Here is a 19,682-nt window from a genome sequence, read left to right as displayed (position 1 = left end):
AGCCTACTATTCCAACACCATTTGCTGTTTGTGAAAAAAAGAAGATTTATGTATGATGCTTCCTTTATCAAATAACAAATCATTAAAATAATGGTGCTCTGTTTCTGGGCTTTCTGTTGTGTTCCTTTCATCTGTGTGTCTGTGTCTGCATAAAAATTGCTCTTTTGTTCAACTGTTTCAGGTGTTTCAATGTTTGTATGACTGGTTCTTAAAAGAACAGTGTCCCAACAATGACCCCTGTGATGGTGATGCTTTTGAACACTACCACACTCCTGAAGTATCTTAGCATTTTATTTTCCATTCATTGCCTCTTTCAGCCTCTCTTGGGCTGTATATATACACCAGCATTTTCTTTCTTCTTTTAATTTTTACTTCCCTGTCCCGCTCAGGTTAGCAAACCCTAAGTTTTACCTATTCTAGAATTTATCTTGCTCTTTTAGATTTCTGGTGTGCATTATTTCTTGTGTCCCTGAAAACAGTGTCTTAAACAGTTTGTTTCCTTTTTGATGTTGCCAAAATGTCCTTGGTACATGTTCTTGTATGTAGCAACATGTTATAGTAATATATCACCAGATATATTAACGGTAATACATCACCTAAGAGAGAACCTTACCTTTTTGAAATAGAGTCCAAAGCCAGAATGGGTGGCCAAAGTAGATATTAGGGTTCATGTTCTAAAACTCTTGCCCTTTACCTGTAGTGGTGGGCTCCATCCAGAGTCTGTTTACAATTAATTTTGACCTGATTCTAATAAACTTTGCTTTTTGGCATAATTTTGCTGGAGTTCTGGAAGGTATGGTGAGGGGGGTAGCTTTAGAGGTCACTTTGCTGATGGTGACAAAAAATGACAGTAAAAGAAGAAAGAAAATGTGACATACAGTCATGGCAGTCCAAAGCACAGCCTCAGGGTTTTACTTTGCTTAGGTGGACACAACCAGATGCACCTTTCTAGAGAGACCAGCCCTTGGATTTGACAGGCTAACTTGTGATTCAGTCCCAGTGTCCCATTTACTGGCTGGGAGGCATGGGATTAATTTCTCTGAGTCTCAGTTTCCTCATCCTTGCATAGATTTATGGGAAGATAAAATGAAATTTAATTTAAATGTGGTAATGGAGTAAAGCACATAGTAGGTGCTCTGTAAATATTGGTACCTTCCTATTCTCCCCACCCCCCAATCCCGATTGCTCTTCGGTCTCCAGTGAGAAAATCATGTTCATAATTCTGTCTCTGAGACGTTGGAAAAAGGTTAAATTATATCTAATATATTCCATTTAAGAAGATAGAGACTTGTGTCATGTATATTAAGGAAATTTTAGAATGACCAGAAATGTTTTAAAATGACATTTTGAAAGTTAGGATATATACTTCATTCGCAGGAGACCTCCCTTGGATGGTTCCTTTTATTTCCTCAACACAGAGTGTGGTGTTTCTGTACTTAAGTCTCCTGTGTTACTGACCCTTTTTGAAATTAAAAATATTGCAGAAGTAATCCATTATTCAGCCTTTTTCCTTTTACAAATTGTTTTCCCTATGATTACAAATACATGTTGTTAACAATTCTTCAGTTATTTTTTTGTGTGAACTTTTAGTCTGTCCTTATTTCAGTTTGTCAATATTTTTCTCGTTTCCTCTTACCTTTGTGATGCTGTGACATTCCTTTCATGACTCATTAGCTGCTAAGCTCAGAAGAGGCTTTTTCCTCATGCTGATTGAACCACACATTTTGGTTTTATGTCTCTAGTGCCGGTAGTGATGCTTCAACTTCTCTGTAGCAAGATATGGTCCCCGTGCCAACCTGATGATTAATTTATTCCTGTGAATATTTTTGCCTGAATTTCTAATGAAAAGATGCAAGCTAACAGATGAGGGAGGCCTTAAATTGTTTCCACAAAAGTATTTCCTATTTTCTTTTTCTGCTTAATGGATTTACCACCGCAAACAGATTTTCCTACTTCTGAATCTTTGTGGTAACCACTGTGTTATTTTAACTGACTATTTTGGAAAGTTGCTAGGTTTGCAAACTGCTAGATCATACAAACATCTCTACCATTTAGAACTGAATGGAAAAGAAGAGACTTTTTTTTTAACGGTCAGTGGCACATTGAACGGGTCCTTTTTAAAAATTAAATTGGGAACTTTCTGATCTACTCGGCATAAGGAGGTGACCTTTTTGGGAGGGACTCTAAATTAGACCCATGTTATGATCTATAGAAATTTGCCAGAGGATTAGCGGTGCTTTAGTGTCTCGCTTCCTGATTTAACAGTTCCCTGCTGGCATTACTTTTTGGTTCTCTGATGACGAGTATCCTTCTTTTCACAACTATCATCTCTGACGGTATAATGGTGGATATAAAGAGTCTGTTTATAAATCGACTGTGATATGACACTCAAAGAATAAATAAAATGTTTCAGGGGTTCCAAAAGAGAGCTAGGAGATAGGAGGCTGGCACTGCCTTTGGGTTTTGAGGGATACCAGAATTACCTGACCCCCCCCTGTGGACAAAGTGAAGATGCGTCACCGAGGATCCCTGGCCTCTGTCGAGTGGAGGGTGGAGATTAACCACTTGGAATCATTGTAACTTGGTAGTGGTTGTTGTTGTTGTTTTAAAGATTTTATTTATTTATTTGAGACAGAGAGAGCATGAGAGGGGGAGAGGGACAGAATCTTCAAGCAGACCCTCCACTGAGCATGGAGCCCAACACAGGGCTCGATCTCAGGACCCATGAGATCATGCCCTGAGCCGAAACCAAGAGCCAAACGCTCAGCCCACTGAGCCACCCAGGCGCCCTCATGACTTGGTAGTGTTTTTGATTAATCTCTTTCTCATAAAGACCATAGGGGGCAATGGACCAAAAATCTAATTAACTGGAGGGCCCTGGTCGGGTACGAGTTAATTAAGATTTTCTTTTTTATTCAAAGACTGTTAGAACAGATGCAAGTTTAATATGTTCTCAGCAGTAATCTCTTATATTCCATAGCATCTTATTCAGTTTTTGAATTTATCCTTACCTAGAATTGGGGATGTGTTGAGTCCTGAGGCAGTGTGAATGCAGTGGGGATGAATGTGTTTATTTGTGAGAACTACTGTGAATTTATCCTTACCTCTAGAAATCGAAATAGACATTTTTAACTGAGTGGTAAGAAGCTTACGATGGAAATAAGAATATTTTGTAGCATAACATTTCTTAGGGACTTTGCCCGTTTTCCTTCTCTGCACCTTCTCTTTTGAACTATAAATGGTAGATTATGATGAGATAAAGCTTTCGAGGCCATTTTGTTTTCTTATTAGGTTTGATCAACTAATTATGATTGACTAGTTTGCTCTGTTTTAAGGTTATTTGGGGTGAAAGTCAGTGAATGCTAGTTGGAAAACATAGTGGTGAAATTATAAATAGTAACTCCAGGCCGATTTGGATTTACTTTCATTTTTCTCTGATTTTGTTTGGCTCAACTGTCCCCTCGTAGGCAATACAATTATTGCCCAAATCTGGAGAGGATCTCCTCCCCCAACCCACCTGCCTTTTCTCAACCAGGTTGACAATTATTTTATTAGATCAAAGATGGCATTTAAATTAAAAAAAATTTTTTTTTTGAGAGAGAGAGCATGCGGGCAGGGGAGGGTGGGTGGAGGAAGAGGGGGAGAGAGAATCTTAAGCGGGCTGTATGCTCAGTGTGGAGCCCCACTGAGGGCTCCGTCTCAGGACCGTGATACCATCATCTGAACCAAAATCAAGAGTCGGATGCTTAACTGAGTGAGCCACCCAGGTGTCCCTCATTATACCACTGAGAAAAAAAAGAATTTATAGGAGACCTTGCATAAGGGAAAGAAAAATAAAACTGTCATGCAGGAGGACGTGGTAAGGGAAGGGAAATTGTGTATTTCCCTCCTACTGGGTAGGGAGGGAAAGGAAAAACCTTTCATGAGATTCTCTGCCCTGGTCATTTCTTTTTAAACAGCCCTACTGCAATGCTAATTTATATCCCATGAAATTCCCATTTTAGTGTACAATTCAATTAAATGTAGCGTATTTGCAGAATTCTATAGCCATCACTATAATCTATTTCTAAAGCACTTTATATAACCTGAAATACACACCTTGTGCCCTTTTACTGTCACTTCCCATTCCTGTTCCCGCCCCCTAGGCAATCACTAATCTAATTTCTGTCTCTAGATTTGTGTCTCTAGACGTTTCATATAAATAGAATCACACAATATGTGTTCTTTTGTATTTGGCTTCTGAAATTCATTCATGTTGTACCATGTATCAGTACTTTATTCTTTTTTATGGCTGAATAATATTCAAATATATGGATACACCACATTTTGTTTATCTATTCACAAGTTGATGGATGTTCAAATTGTTTTCAATTTTTGGCTACTGTAAATAATGCTGCTGGGAATAATTGTGTACAAGTCTTTTGTGGACATATGTTTGCAATTCTCTGGCATACTTGCTTAGGAAAGGAATTGATGGGTCCTATGTGTACCTTTTTAACGCTCTTGAGAATTTGGATAACAAGCAGGTTTGCAGTCTGAATATTAGTTATCAGTGTGGCCCAAACAACCTCAAGCAGGTAATTTAATTTTAAGTGGATCAGGTTGGTGATGCCCTTAGGTAACTGGCAGAAGCAAATGTAGATCCTCTCCATAAGAACTTTGATCTAGGCCAGTCAAAGTTCCTGTCAATTTTAAGATGCATCCTGGTTTCAAGGATACTACTACATGATGAAAAATTGTGTGTCAGAGTTAATGAATACAATACATGGAAATAAAGTTCCCTAAAAAAGCCCAGACTGAGCAGTATCCCTAGTGTCTTTCACCTGTATTGTCACTACTTGAATTGCTCTTCTTTGCATTTTCTTTTGTACTTTTAGGTGTCCTTTAATGGTCTGTTACTGTATTGGGAACTTCCAAAATGAGAAGTTCTTTATGTAAGGCTCTGGGGGGACAGAGTGTATATGTACATTTTGAGTTAAGGTACATATATTCTAAAAATGCTCTCTTTCACTCACTATGAGGAGGACTGACAGGATTTCATAGCTTGAAGGAAAGCTCCTTAGTGCCCCTTTGGTCCAGTTGTCTCTTGTTACCAAGGAGGCCCAGTGGAAGAAGTGCTGTTACTGGTGGCAAAATGAAGGGCTGGTGAACCCCTATGAGTAGGGCCTTTGCCACTGTGGGTGCCTTTTCTGCGGACTCAGGAGCCTCTCTGACCGTCATTCAACCCCACCTAGCAATGCCCAAGTTGTGTCTGAAAGCCAGAGGGACCCTGCTCCCAGTGCTGAGTTCCTCACCTCCTCCATTTAGTGCCCTTCGACGCATGGCCACTGCTCTTTTCTGCTCTGTCTGGGGCTATTTCCATAGTTGTGATGGGAGATCAGTCCAGGCATTGCTTATGTGATCACTCACTTGGATGTTTCCCAGACACCTTTATGTACATGTTACAGATGGAACTCGTGATATTCACCAGCCTTCATCATCTGAAACCTTGTTCTCTCCTGGGCTTCCCCTTCTTCACTCACTCGCTCAAGCCAGATACTTGGGAAACATCTTTGGTTCCTTCTCTTTCCCCTAACTTCCATGATACCAAGTCTGATGATGTCTACCTCCAGAATTTATTTCCCATCTGTTCACTTTTCACTCTCTCTCCTTTCTGTTTCATTAGCTCAAGGCAGTCTCAGGTTTGCCTGAATGACTTTAAGAGCCGCCTAACGTGTTTTCTTGCTTCCTTTGTTCTCTGTCCTCCCACCTTCCCAACGGCACCCCATTCAGTCTCCACACAGCAGCCAAAGTTATCTTATTTTTAAAAGAATTGAATATGAAAAATTTCAAACATGTACAAAAAGCGGAGAGAATAGGAAACTGAACTCGCCTGTGCTCATCACTCACCGTCAACAATTGTGAACCCAAGGCCAATTTTATTTCAACTATAATCCACCCCTAGGTTATTTGGAATTGTATTCTAGACATTATAATTTCTTTCTTTCTTTCTTTTTTTTGGTGCAAAATGGTGGTTTATTAAAGCATGGGGACAGGACCCGTGGGCAGAAAGAGCTGCTGCATTATAATTTATTTCTACCTTTAAATATCTCAGTATGGGTTTCCTAAAAACAAAGATGTTCTCTTACAAAATTACCTTTAAGAGATTGTCAGGAAATTAACATTGATACAGAACTATTATCTAATCTATATGTCTTCTATGGTATCATTTCATACACAAGTATAAAAGTTAGGTCTCTTTTTAAAAGCATCATGAGGGGCGCCTGGGTGGCTCAGTCGTTAAGCGTCTGCCTTTGGCTCAGGTCGTGATCCCGGGGTCCTGGGATCGAGCCCCGCATTGGGCTCCCTGCTCCGCGGGAAGCTTGCTTCTCCCTCTCCCACGCCCCCTGCTTGTGTTCCCTCTCTCGCTGTGTCTCTCTCTGTCAAATAAATAAATAAAATCTTTAAAAAAAATAAAAGCATCATGAGACTGTTATCACACCTAAAAAAATTAACAATAGTCATCAAATATACTATCAGTGTTCAGATTTCCCTGGTTGTCCCCTAATTTATTTTTTAACAGCATGTTTGTTTGAATTCGGACAGAATGATCCTTTTAGAAATGAAATTGCATGATGTGACTCCCTTACTTAGCATCCGTCCATGAGTTTATGTGTCTCTGAGGATGAAGCCCCCAATCTACCGGGTCCACAAGGCTTGAGGTGCTCAGGCCCCCACATACAGGTGGAAACCTCGTCCAAGGCACCCCCCACTCTCATTTACTGCTCTCCAGCCACACGCCTCCTTCAGGGTTTTGACTGAGCAAGCCCTTTGCTGGCCTAGATTTGAGCTGGTGTCTCAGACTAGGGTGACTTCCTCCCACTCCTTCCAGGTCTTCTACTTGAGCATCACCTGTCAGCTTGAATCCTTCCTACCTTTCTTAATGACTCCTAAATGGGTTACTCCTCCCCCGCTTCCCTATCCTGTCATCCTGTTTGTTTTTCATTTCATTTGTCATTTTGTAGTTAATTGTTGCTTGCTTTTGACCATCTGTTCCTTTGTTCTCTAAGTTCCAGGAGGCTGGGACTGGTCTGTTCCGCTCATCATGGTGTGCCCTGCGCCCACACACCATGTTTGGCATATAGTAAATGCTCAATTTGTATGAGTCAAATTAATGAATTTATTGAATTAATGTACAGTCAGAAAATGTAGATGAGTACTCAAAGTGGACTGCAAGGATTTTCAGTGCATTAAAAAAATCCAGGCATCATTTATTGAGAATTTACTAAGTACAGGGCACAGTGATAATGTATGTGATTGTTCAGAAGGAGAGTGAGTTAAAAGAGCTTTTGGGGTGTGTATTTTTTTTTTTTTTTTAACGTTTGAGTTGCAGCTGGTTGGTTACTCAACCCAAATACATACATAATTAGGTAATGTCCAATTGTTTGGGCATAGTAAACACTATCCAGGATTATTGGTGTCTCCTTTGCCATTTCTCAACTGGGGGCTGACGCTCTTTCTATCTGAGGAGTATGTAAGCAAACTGTCAGAATCCTCAGGGAGATAGTGAGCTAGACTGCCTTTTGTTAACTTTCTACCATCTTTATCTGCCTTGTTTTGACACCTTCATCCATCTCGATAAAAATAGCAACCTAAAATGACTAATAAAACCCCTCAAAAGTAGCTACTTGAGAACTTTGCCTTTTGAAATGTGTCAAACATCTCCACTGCTTATGTTTGGAAAATTAATCTCTCTCTCTGGTTCTCCCTTTCTTCCCTTCTCACTGTCCCCCTTTTGTGTCTTTGTGTTTGTAGAACATTATGGGTAGAACTCCTCAAAGGGGGAGAAACATTTGCATTGGGTACATTTGTGTATAATGTGTAGTTCAGTATCATGTGTCATATACATTTAAGAAATAGTCTGAAGACTTAGCCTAATCTAAAGGACTCTGATATTGCTTAAAACTGAAGAGGTATTTGGGGCACCTGTGTGGCGCAGTTGGTTAAACCTCTGACTCTTGGTTTCAGCTCAGGTTGTGATCTCAGGGTCATGACCGCAGGGTCATGAGATTGAGACCCACGTCCAGCCCTGCGTTCAGCACGAGTCTACTTGAGATTTTCTCTTTCCCTCTCCTTCTCCCGCTGTCCCTCCCGCTTGTGCACTCTTGTATGCTCTCTCTCTATAAAATAAGTAAATAAATCTTAAAAAAAAAACAAACCCCACACCTGAAGAGGTATTTGGGGATTTGTGTATGACATTTATTATTGTGTAAAGTAATTTCTGTGTTATTTATTTATTTATTTATTTAATTGTCCGGAGTGCTAGGAGTTTTTTTTTTTTTTAATATTTTATTTATTTATTTGACAGAGAGAGAGATAGCAAGAGCAGGAACACAAGCAGGGAGAGTGGGAGAAGGAGAAACAGGTTTCCTGTGGAGCAAGGAGCCTGATGCAGGGCTTGATCCCAGGACCCTGGGATCATGACCTGAGCCGAAGGCAGATGCTTAACGACTGAGCCACCCAGGTGCCCCGAGTATTTTTTTATTACCTGAAAGCAGAATGTTATAACTAGAACTCAAAATGTGTTAAAGCTCCATGTAACTCTGATGAATTATTTTTAGAAGGATAGGCATAGTTTTAGTCTCCCCTGTAGGCAATATAGTTATGAGCTTTTGGTTTCTATTTTCTGCAGGGGTAGCTTGACTTTCTACTTTTATGCAGCTTAAAAAAAAAAACTGTGTGTGTGTGTGTGTGTGTGTGTGTGTGTGTGTGTGTGTAAAGTTCTATGTGTCAGATCCCCATTGATTTAAGAGATTCTTTGCCAATTAAAAAGTTCACCCGTGATCTAAAAGAAATTATGCCAATAATATATTGATTTGCTTTGATTAAAATAATTTTGTGTACTTACTACAAGAAAATTAATTCCATGATCAACTGTTTAAAGCATATGTATTTTGAAAGAACATTCTCAATGTCTCAGTACAATTTTATCGTTTAGATACATAGGTGGATCCTATATTTTCAGTAGAACTTAGTCACTAAAATAGTGTAAGGATACCTTTTCAGACAGCTCAGTGTAAGTAAAAAAATTATTTCGTAACATACGTCTTTAACCTATGAAAGAATTTATTTGCATTTTAAAAAATTGCAAAGTATAAAGCAGATGTAACATACATATCAATTAATTAATGTATAATGTCATATTGGGAGCACTGCTGTTTTTATAAAACCACTATTCCTCCCAATTATAAGAAATTTTGATATAACTATTTTCATGCTGCCTCAAAATGGCTACCTCATGATATAAGAACATTTTTTAAAAATTATTTTATTTATTTATTTGACAGAGAGAGACACAGCGAGAGAGGGAGCACAAGCAGGAGGAGTGGGAAAGGGAGAAGCAGGCTTCCTGCCGAGCAGGGAGCCCGATGCGGGGCTCGATCCCAGGACCCTGGGATCATGACCTGAGCCGAAGGCAGACACTTAACGACTGAGCCTCCCAGGCACCCCTAAAAACATTTTTTAAAAAAGTAAGAAAGAAAAGACATTTAGTTAAATCTAATGAATATTTAGAAATAAGAGTATCTGTTATCCTTGACTATTTCCCCATAGTCTATTTTACCATTTCTGAGATCTACCTCATCAGACCAGGGATAAGGTGAGCTTGCCTCTTTTGTATAGTATCCCAAATGTTTGCCAAACTCGTTCTCTACATGAGGCACTCAGTTAGTTTGAGGGGACAGACTTGACATAGGGAATATGGGTATGGCTGGGGGTCTCCAGGAAGTTTCCGGTCTCCCTCCTGGACATTTGTTCTCTGTCCAAGTTTTGGTGTGGATGCTAGTCCAGGGACTGAAGTGTGGAGGGACATGGGTATGGGGATGTATAACCTTACATGGTTCTTAGTAATAAAGAAAAAAAGTTGGAGATTTTGTTTTTTAAATATTAAAAGCAAGTGAAAGTAAGGAATTCTGTATTCTTTGGGTTGAAAAGTATGTTTTAAGCCTGACACCAATAGGAAAAAAAAGTGATAGTTTTGATCAATAAACCAAGTCAATAGAGAATTGACTGGGAAAATATTTTGAGCATATATGAAAGAGGGTTAATCCCCAAAAGCAAATCAAGAAAGAGAACACTGATGGAAAAATTGTCCAAGGGATATATGCAAATAACTGAAAAAGAAGAAATACAGGTCTTTAAGGGTACTGTATTCATTTCCTATAACTGTTGTAACAAATTACCATAAAATTGGTACTTTGAAAAATATAAATTTATTCTCTCAGAGTCCTGGAGGTCAGAAGTCTGACATGCTTGGGGGCACCTGGGTGGCTCAGTTGGTTAAGCGACTGCCTTCGGCTTAGGTCATGATCCTGGAGTCCCGGGATCGAGTCCCGCGTCAGGCTCCTTGCTCAGCGGGGAGTCTGCTTCTCCCTCTGACCCTCCCCCCTCTCATGCTCTCATTCTCTCTCTCAAATAAATAAATAAAATCTTAAAAAAAAAAAAGAAGTCTGACATGCTTTTCACTGAATCAAAACCAAGGTGTCGCCATGACCGTGCTCCTTTGAGAGACTCTAGGGGAAAATCCATTTTATTGCCTGTTCCCGGCCTCTGTGGCTGCATTTCTTGTATTCCTTGGCTCATGGCCCTTCCCCCAACTTCAAAGTCAGCAGCATAGTATTTTCAAATTGCTCTGCTTCCACCATCACAGCATCTTCTTCTTCTTCTTCTTTTTTTTAAAAGCTTTTATTTTGATTTTTAAATTTTTTTAGAGAGAGAGAGAGAGCATGAGCAACAGGGATTGATGGGGGGAGGGCAGGGGGAGAGGAGAGAGAGAGAGTGCCAAACAGGCTCCACGCTCAAAGTGGAGCCTGAGGTGGGGTTCGATCTCACAGCTGAGAGTTCATGACCTGAGCTGAAACCAAGAGTTGGACGCTTAACTGACCGAGTCACCCAGGCACCCTGGTCACAACATCTTCTGGCTTCTGTGTCAGATATCTCTCTGCCTCCCTCTTAAAAGGATACAGTTTGATGCAATCAAATACTTGTGATTGCATTTAGAGCACAGTCAGATAATCCAGGATAATCTCTGCATCTCAAGATCCTTAGTTTTATTACACCTGCAAAGTCTCTTTTCTCATATAAGGTAACATTGATAGGTTTTGGAGATTAGGACCTGGACACCTTTGGGGACCGTTATTGAGTTTAACACAGCTAAAAATATCGTGTGTGGTCGAACAATACACACAAACACACAGTTATTTTGTTTGGGATTGGTTATCTGAACATGGTAGGATTTTAGGGTATTTATCATTTCAAAAGAGCCCCTTATATCTTTTTGCATTGTCTAAATTTTTATGTGATATGTTTTACTCATGATCGAAAAAATAAAGTTAATTTCAACTTGGGAAAGAGAATGTTTTTAAAAAATAGACTTTATTTTTTGAACAGTTTTAAATTTACAGAAAGGTCAAGAGGATAGTACAAAGGGTTTCCATAAACCCTACGCCTAGTTTCCCCCGTTATTAACATCTTACATTAGTAGCATAATTTATTATAATGAATGAAGCAATGTTAATGTTATGACCAACTAAAGTACATACTTTATTCAGATTTACTTAGTTTTTCCCTAATTGGCTGTGATGGTTCTCAGGCTTTTCTTTCTTTTTGATGACCTTGATAGTTTTGAGAAGTACTAGTCAGACACTTTGTAGGATGCCCTGCATTGGAATTTGTGGTGCTTTTCTCATGGTAAGACTGGGGTTATGGGTTTTGGGAAGGGAGACCACAGGGTTAAAGTACCGTTATTATCATATCATTTCAAGAGTACCTGCTACCAAAATGATTTATCACTATTGATGTTGACCTTGATCACCTGGAATATCTACATAACTTATTTGGATGTGTGTTTTTTGTTTTTTCCTTAGAATGCATCATTATGGTCATGTCAGATTCATGTCAAATTGTCATCTTTCTTCCAACATTCTCAAAGGAATCTTTTAGTCTTTATGAGATTCTGAGCATGGCTAAGTTAGTTTTACATTGAAGATTTCTTTTCTTTTGTTTTTTAGATTTTATTCATTTCAGAGAAAGAGAAAGAGCGTAAGTGGGGGAAGGGGCAGAAGGAGAGGGAGAAGCATACTCCCCGCTGAGCAGGGAGCCCGATGCGGGGCTCAATTCCAGGACCCTGGGATCATGACCTGAGCCGAAGGCAGACGCTTAACGACATCCAGGCGCCCCAAAAATGCTTCAGTTCTAATATGTGGAAGAGTACTTAAGGCAAGACAAGAAAGTTGCAAAGTCACTGACCATCTCTAAGCCTACTTTTGTTTTTTTTAGTTTCATCAAAACCAGCTCAAATATTGTTTATCTAATGTTAATTTTAAAGTGCTATTTAGAGCTGTATTGGTGTGACTGTCATGTCATGTGTGTATTTCACTTTGCTAATTTAAATTTAAATTTTGTGCATTTAACCTGTTAGATTAAAAACCTCAGAGAACTTGATTTTCCCTTAAAATAAGGGAAACACTAAAATAGTGTTTTAAAGAAGTCCCTGGGATATAAAAGTTAACTCTCACCTGGGAATATCTGCCTGTTCTTATATTTTCCTTAAAATGAAAAGAAGTCATTTCATTCCTCAGTTGGCCCTCTTTAGATGGAGACAAATCCTTGGATTGGGTGAAAAATCACTAAGAGACCCCGGAGAATTGCTAAATCCAGGCCATTTGTGTTTGTCTTGCCTGTTTCCTAGGATAATTAAACAGTGATGGATCAGAATTAGGCTGCAGCAGGGATGTGGGGGGGGGGTGGGGGGGGGGAGCGAACTCCCGGCATCCCTTCCCGGAGAAGCGTCAGCCACGGCAATGAGTGTGGCTGCCACTTTAACTGACATGTCTTGAATTCTGCGCTGCGAAGCTCTGGGATGCTGTCCGCAGCCTCAGCAACTTCTCTTCTTATGCCCTTCAATTGAGAGTCTCACTGGAGACCAAGACAAAAAACAGAAACCGAGGATTTTTGTTGGCCTTTAAATTGAGGACTGTCTTCTTTCTGTTTGCCTTAAAAAACCCGGTAGAAGAGAGGGAAAGGCATCTCCACAGTGAGCTAGACTCATTCCTCCAAAGTTACAGCTGCTCTAAATCTGTGAGTATGTTGCATTTTTAAAGCTGTGCCTGGGGGTCTGATTGCAACGTTCTGTTTAGATCTGTGAGGATTTAATTTAAGGAAAGCCATGCACATTTTAAAAATAGGAGTTAAATCGCATTGGAGACCTGCAGGTTTTGTTTGTGGACATTGTCTTTATTAAAGGCTTCATGTCAGGCAGGCCAGGGCTCTTACCCCCTTTTTTGGGCTTCCTGAGGGTGAGTGCTGAGAGGGGAGAAAATCGTGAATCTTGCCGCTGCAGAGGATGTGGTCTTCTGGGGATGCCATGGCTGGCTGGCTTACTGCTGCTGCAAGGTGTGCATGGGACTGCAGAACAATGGAAGGGGGATGACAGCCCACTGTGGAGTCACTTCGTCCCTCTTACGGCCCTTGCTGGCTTCGTTATAGGGTGTTGTTTTGTTAGGGTGATTAAAACGGTAAGGCAAGATTAAGTACGCTGGCATGTTCTCAGAATAGCTGGGGTTTGCAGTCCTAGACTTTACCTCTCACCGGGAAGCCCTGCATTGGCTTCTCCCGGTGTCTTTGTAGCCTTTTACAGGGGGTGGGAATTACTAAAAAGTGACCCTTGCATGACCACCCGTTTTCTAATTGTGCATTTGAATTGGTGCCATTTTTTTCTGATGACGTAGATTCTTTAGCCTAAACATCTGTCCTTAGTCACTGTGTCCTACTTTCCCCCTTTGGAATTCACTGGAGGCTAGAACTGTATCCTTGCTGAATTATTATGGAATCAGTTTTGAACGTTTTGTTAAGTTTTGGTTCACATCAAAACCCCCATATGTTCTTGATTTGTCTTTGTTATATGAAAAGTGTTATGATTTCAGTGATTCATGTCATTTGGTTACTGATCTCATTCCTTTATCTTAAAAATCACGTTAGCTAAAGCAGTTCCTAAAAGTTGGTTTGTTCAGAGATCAGTAGTCAAAATACTTTTAAACAGTGACAGTCATCTTTGTAGCCGTAAAATATATTTGACTGAGGGGCACATATTATATGAGCTTTGTGGGTTTCAGTATTTTGGTTGATTTCCTGCAGTGTGAAAGAAATCAAGGATTTTAAAAAAGAAACTCCACCACCCAGAGATCAAACATTTGCTGTTTTTATTTTTAAACATTTTGTTAGACCTAAACGTAGGAACTTTGAATTTAATTAGGAAGGATTCCTAAAAATAGGAAATTCTGCCTTACCTAGACTTGTAAGGAACTTACATGTATTCATTTGTTCATTCAATAAAGGTTTATATTTTATATTTATTGCAAAGCTCTTGCTAGGCTCTGGGGGTATGTTGCTGAACAAGATATTTTATGTGCCCTCATGGAGCAGATATTTTTAGCAGGTGAGGAGAGCATTCAAAACTGCCTCACTATTTCATTACAACTGTGGTAATTTTTCAACTGTGGAAGTGTAGATAGTTTGCGGCCAGACATATACAGAGCATACAGATCCTTGCAGCTAATTCTGTCCCAGATCTTCTGAAGCAACAGATCCTTGGTATACTTGAGCTGGAAAAAGATTGTGAAAATGATTTGATTAGTTCAACAAGTTTGTGATAGGCACTGTATTAAGTGCTGGTTTCAGATCAGTAAATAAGAAATGGTCCCCGCTTTGGAGGAGCTTACAGTCTAGGAGGGGAAGGGAAATTGGTTATGTTAGTATGTTTTAGTATCTTACTGATTCGTTAGTTCAATAAATACTTATTGAGTGTCTGCTGTGATGTTGGGCACTGTTATGGGAACTGTGCTGGGCACTGGGGATGGGGTGGAGAATATGGCAGAGCCACCCTGCCGGCTGGAAACTCATAAGGACCACAGTGGAGAACTGATAGTGTGCCATGAGGAAAACACAGGACGGGCCCGAGGACTTCCCTATCGTTTACTGAGCATCTGCAGTGGGCCAGCCACTAGTGGGTATCGTGTCTACATTAATCTTCCCTTCGATCCTATAAACGACTTAACTATCTCTGTTGTAACAAGCACATAAACCAAGGTACAGAGAGGTGAAATTGCGGAAGATCACACGGGAAGTGAGTGGAGGAATTAGAACTTGATCCCAGGTGTGACTTGATTTCCAATCTCTGCCCCTTCTGGTGCTCTCCAAACCTGGTTGCTCACCAGTGACCTGAGTTCCAGAGGGAGAACAGTGTTTATTACAGGCTTCCCTGGTGACTGTGGGCAACTAAGTTTAAGAACCCTTCTTCTACTACTCCCTTAATTTACAGACAGCTAGAGAGCGAGGACAGAGGTCACACGAGTTAAAATGGGGCCAGTAACCAGATTTCCTTGCTGCTGTTTATTTTATTTGAGTGTATTAGAAGATACCAAGAAACCAAAAGCAGAATTAAAAGCAGAGAACAGACCCAAACCAACCATCCAAGTAAAACAAAACAAAGCAAAAATAACAGCAAGAGCCTGAACTTGTAAAGGTGTTTGGCTGGCCTTGGCTTTGAAGAAGAGTCCCTGGTGGCCTGAACTGCCTTTCCTCACAGCCCTGATTCAGAGGTCGGCCTGTGCTGCCTGATGGTTACTTGCGATGAACAGTTAGGATTTTTGTTGTTGTTGTTTTTAAACAGAGAAAATATCTTGGCTTACTAATAGTCATTCAGACACTTAGAATTTATTGGGGGATACAGATAGGAAACTCTGTTGTTAGTAAAACAAAAAAAAGTGTCATTGGGATGTAGTGGGATAAATGCAGTGGTGTGGAGAAGGTCAGGGTTCTGTGGGAGCAAAGATGAGGGGTGCCTCACCCAACCTAGGGTGATGGGCAGGAGTCTGGGCAGAGGCTGACCTGAGAAGACTTTCTGAAAGAGATGTCTGAATTGAGGCAGATACTGCTAGATATGGGACATGATCAATCGGTTATAGCAGGAGGGTTTATTAAGTACAAAGGCCCTGAGATATGAGAGACCATTGTAGGAGAGGCCATACTTTCTCCTCTACCCTCTTAAATGTATTTCCTGGGCCCTGCAAATTCAATGTACAAAAGACAGATTAGCAGGAGGAAAAAAAAATGTTTAATGGCATACACACACGGGAGTTCACCAAAAAATGTACCTTAAGGAGGTGGCTAGAATTTGGGGCTTATATACTTTTTTTTTTTTTTTTTTAAGAGAGGGAGAAAGGAGGGGCAGAGGGGGGATCTTAATCAGGCTCCACACCCAGCATAGAGCCCGTGGCGGGGCTCGATCTCACAATCCTTAGATCATGACCTGAACCAAAATCAAGAGTCGGCCACTTAACTGACTGAGCCACCCAGGCGCCCTGGTTGTGTACGAACTTAACGAGGTATGATGAAGTGTGGAGAAGAGGCTAGGCCGAAGAAGGGGTTTTGGGCTTCTGGATGAGCATTAAATTGTAGGAAGATGACTAGGAAATGTGTGGTAAGTAAGGATTGTTTAGTAAGGTTTGTTATGCAGATAAGAGTCCTCTCAGGTGGTAAGATTTATCCCTGAAGTAATTCTCTTCCTTGTGTGGGAAAGGGAAACACCTTTACAAAAGGAAATTTATGCCCTGCTTTTAGGCCCGATGGGGAGGGTCAGAGCTAATTGCTTCAGCTCAAAACAGTCTTTATGTCAAAGTGACATCTTTCGGGGTGACATACTCTGATCCCCTTCACCATGTTCCCTTCAGGGTTTATCAAGAAGCTTGGGAGTCCTGCAGTTCTAGTGAGGATAGGCTCGTCAGAGGAAGACAGATGTCAAGGGTGTCTTGCCAAGGAGCTGTGGCAAGGGCGGTGACAGACCACTGAAGTGTTTTCATTGTGAGGATTGCATGAGCTTGTGTTTAGGCAGGATGACCTGGACACAGTGTGCAGACTGGGGTGGCGGGTGGGGAAGAGTGTGCCTCAATCCTATATGATACCTCACTCCTGGTTCTAATACTCTGCCCAAAGTTATTGATGATTTAGGGCTTAATGGACTTTATGGCATAGGCTGAGAATTTAACATATGTGTGTATATATGTACCTATGTATGTATGCACATATATACACACAAAGAGATAAATATCAATATTTGTATAGAAAATATGTTTGATTTCCAATGCAGTGACAGACTTCTCATTTGATTAGTAGAAAGCTTGAGGCCTGTCATGAAGTAGGGGATTTTGAGGTCCTCTGTGGTTTCCTTTTTTGCTGTGTCACCCATTAAAGATTTTCATATCTTAGTGGGGAAGAAATGAACTAGAATCTTTAGAAAATGTCTGTTTCAGTCCCAGTACCCATGGTGAGTCTGTCTTTGTATTTTCAATGAAATCTGTGCTAATTGGTCCCTCCTATTTTATAGATGAGGAAGATGAGTTGCCCCTTGAAAAGCTGTTATATTGAGTCCCTTAGCCATAGATGGACTGGGGTATAGACAGCCCTCTCCTCATTTTATTTATTTATTTTTTTAATAAAGCCACAGTATACTCCTGGATACATGTGTCATGAAAAATGATTTTTTTTGGGGGGGGGCCTTATACCCAGAGATCTTCCTAACATTTCGCACTTGCTTTCCACTTAAAAAAAAAAAAAAAGATTTCATTTATTTATTTACTAAAGAGAGAGAGCAGTGGGGGTGGGGGAGAAGCAGAGGGAGAGGGACAAGCAGATTCCCCGAGAGCACGGAGCCCTCCTACGGAGCTTGATTCCATGACCCTGAGATCATGACCTGAGCTGAAATCAAGAGTCAGACGCTCAACCGACTGAGCCACCCAGGCGCCCCATGCTTTCCCCCCCCTTTTTTTTTAATGATTTTTATTTGTTTATTTGACAGAGAGAGACACAACGAGAGAGGGAACACAAGCAGGGGGAGAGGGAGAGGGAGAAGCAGGCTTCCCGCTGAGCAGGGAGCCCGATGGAGGGCTCGATCCCAGGACTCTGGGATCATGACCTGAGCGGAAAGCAGATGCTTTAACGACTGAGCCACCCAGACGCCCCTGCTTTCCACTTTTTAACACCACATTTATACTTATGTCTTTGGCTCATTTTTTAAGTAATCTCTACATCCAGTGTGGGGCTCACACTCACAACCCTGAGAGATCAAGAGTCCCACGCTTCACTGACTGAGCCAGCCAGGGCACCCCTGGCTCATTTTAGAAAGGGCAGACTGCATATATGGGCAGATTATGTGGGTATTGGTTTGACAGGAATTTCAGGCATGGTTTACTTTTCTTTTGATATTTCCTTGGTCCACAGGTGTGGAAAGTCTTTAGTGACCATTTAAGTAGTATGAATGGATTTCTTTGGTGATTGTTTTTGTATTGGTGTGTTATAGCATATCTTATTTCAAGCCCTTATAGATGACTCTATTTTAGAAAGCAGGGAAGTATGGGAACAAGACTCAGATTTCTCTTGTGCTTTGGGATTATATAGTCATTGTCTTCTTGGGTACTGGGTTGGGCAGAATTTGAACCTTTGTGTGATCCAGCAAACAGAGTCCTAATACATAGGACTCATATGTGCCATCCCCTCCTTAATGTTAGCTTAGGTGTTTTTGTTTTTTTGTTTTGTTTTGTTTTTTAAAGCAATAGCATCCCTGTATACCAAAACCATTTTGTGTGCCTGCTTGATATCACAGGCTGAATATATACAGCATACTATGAAAATAGCCACACATTAAGGAGCTAGAGAAAATTAAACTTTAATTACTTGAGTACTTATATGCTTCCCCTTCTGGTTTGTTTTTGTCTTACCTAATGTTTACTGAAAGCTACTTGTTTGTAAATGAAGGACTCCCGTGATAACATATTCATGGGTATTTTCCATCTACATACACGATATAAAATGTAAGGTATTGAGAATGTATTTGGCACAAGGGTGCTAATATAGAATTAATATAAATGCCATTTATTCATCAAAAACTCATTGAGCATCTCTGTGCTAAGACAGAGAATTCCTGTCCTTAAAAAGCTCATCATCTACCTCCCACAACTGAAAGTAAAGCAATAATCATACTATGATGAGTTTTAAATCCTGACCAAAGAACCCAGAGAAGAAACACATTATGTAGCCTGAAAAAAGAAATGACTTCTAGGTAGCCTTTATTTTTTTCTCTCCTTCATGGATTGTGAGCCAAATGAAAGGAAAACTTTTTTCCAGCATTGCTTTTTAAATATTTCTCTTTTGGCTACTCTTTGTTGTGGTTTGCAATGTTTGAGAAGAAATGATAACCCCTTCCTCCCCGCCCCCCACTGAAAACCTGCCTTTACTTTGCATTTTGAAAATACCTGCATTCCTCCTTTGTGGGACGACCTGAAACCGGCCAAGTGCTGCCTAAGTAGCCCCCACCCCCAGGGCTGCAGGAAACACCCAGCTGCCGAGAAGCAGGACTGCAGTGTTCTGTCAATGGGAAGTTCTTGGCCCCAATCACTTAACTCTTTTAACAACATCAGCACCGCATTTATGTGGTATTTCAGCCCCAAAAGTGATTTTACAAAATGGAGCGCATTTCCTCCTCAGAACTTCCATGCAGGGTAGACGGGGCAGGTATTGTTAGCCCTCCTCTGGCTCTTTGTCTTATGCCTTTTTTTTTTTTTTTTTTTTGCTCCCAGTTTCTTTTTATTGTG

At 40.6% G+C, this 19,682-nt stretch overlaps 1 protein-coding gene across 5 annotated transcripts in view; it reads left to right on the top strand.

Moving 5' to 3' along the window:
- The window catches only part of TTC39B (tetratricopeptide repeat domain 39B), a 116,424-nt gene that overhangs the window by 38,947 nt on the left and 57,795 nt on the right, over positions 1-19,682 (top strand). Inside the window, exon 3 of one of the 5 annotated variants that reach the window (XM_073880826.1) lies at positions 8,348-8,503. The exons of 3 other annotated variants lie outside the window; for them this stretch is intronic. The gene's annotated coding sequence lies outside the window, so the exon portion shown is untranslated. Of the gene's footprint in view, positions 1-8,347; positions 8,504-12,836; positions 13,117-19,682 lie in introns of those variants that run through there. One more of the 5 variants, XM_073880827.1, reaches the window with a different exon arrangement.

The sequence above is a fragment of the Callorhinus ursinus genome, unplaced genomic scaffold (assembly GCF_003265705.2).
Source record: "Callorhinus ursinus isolate GAN/ISIS: 27379988/994484 unplaced genomic scaffold, GSC_fseal_2.0 scaffold39, whole genome shotgun sequence".
NCBI lineage: Eukaryota > Metazoa > Chordata > Mammalia > Carnivora > Otariidae > Callorhinus > Callorhinus ursinus.
Note: the sequence above shows the minus strand (reverse complement) of the source record. Positions and strands in the feature narration are given on the sequence as shown.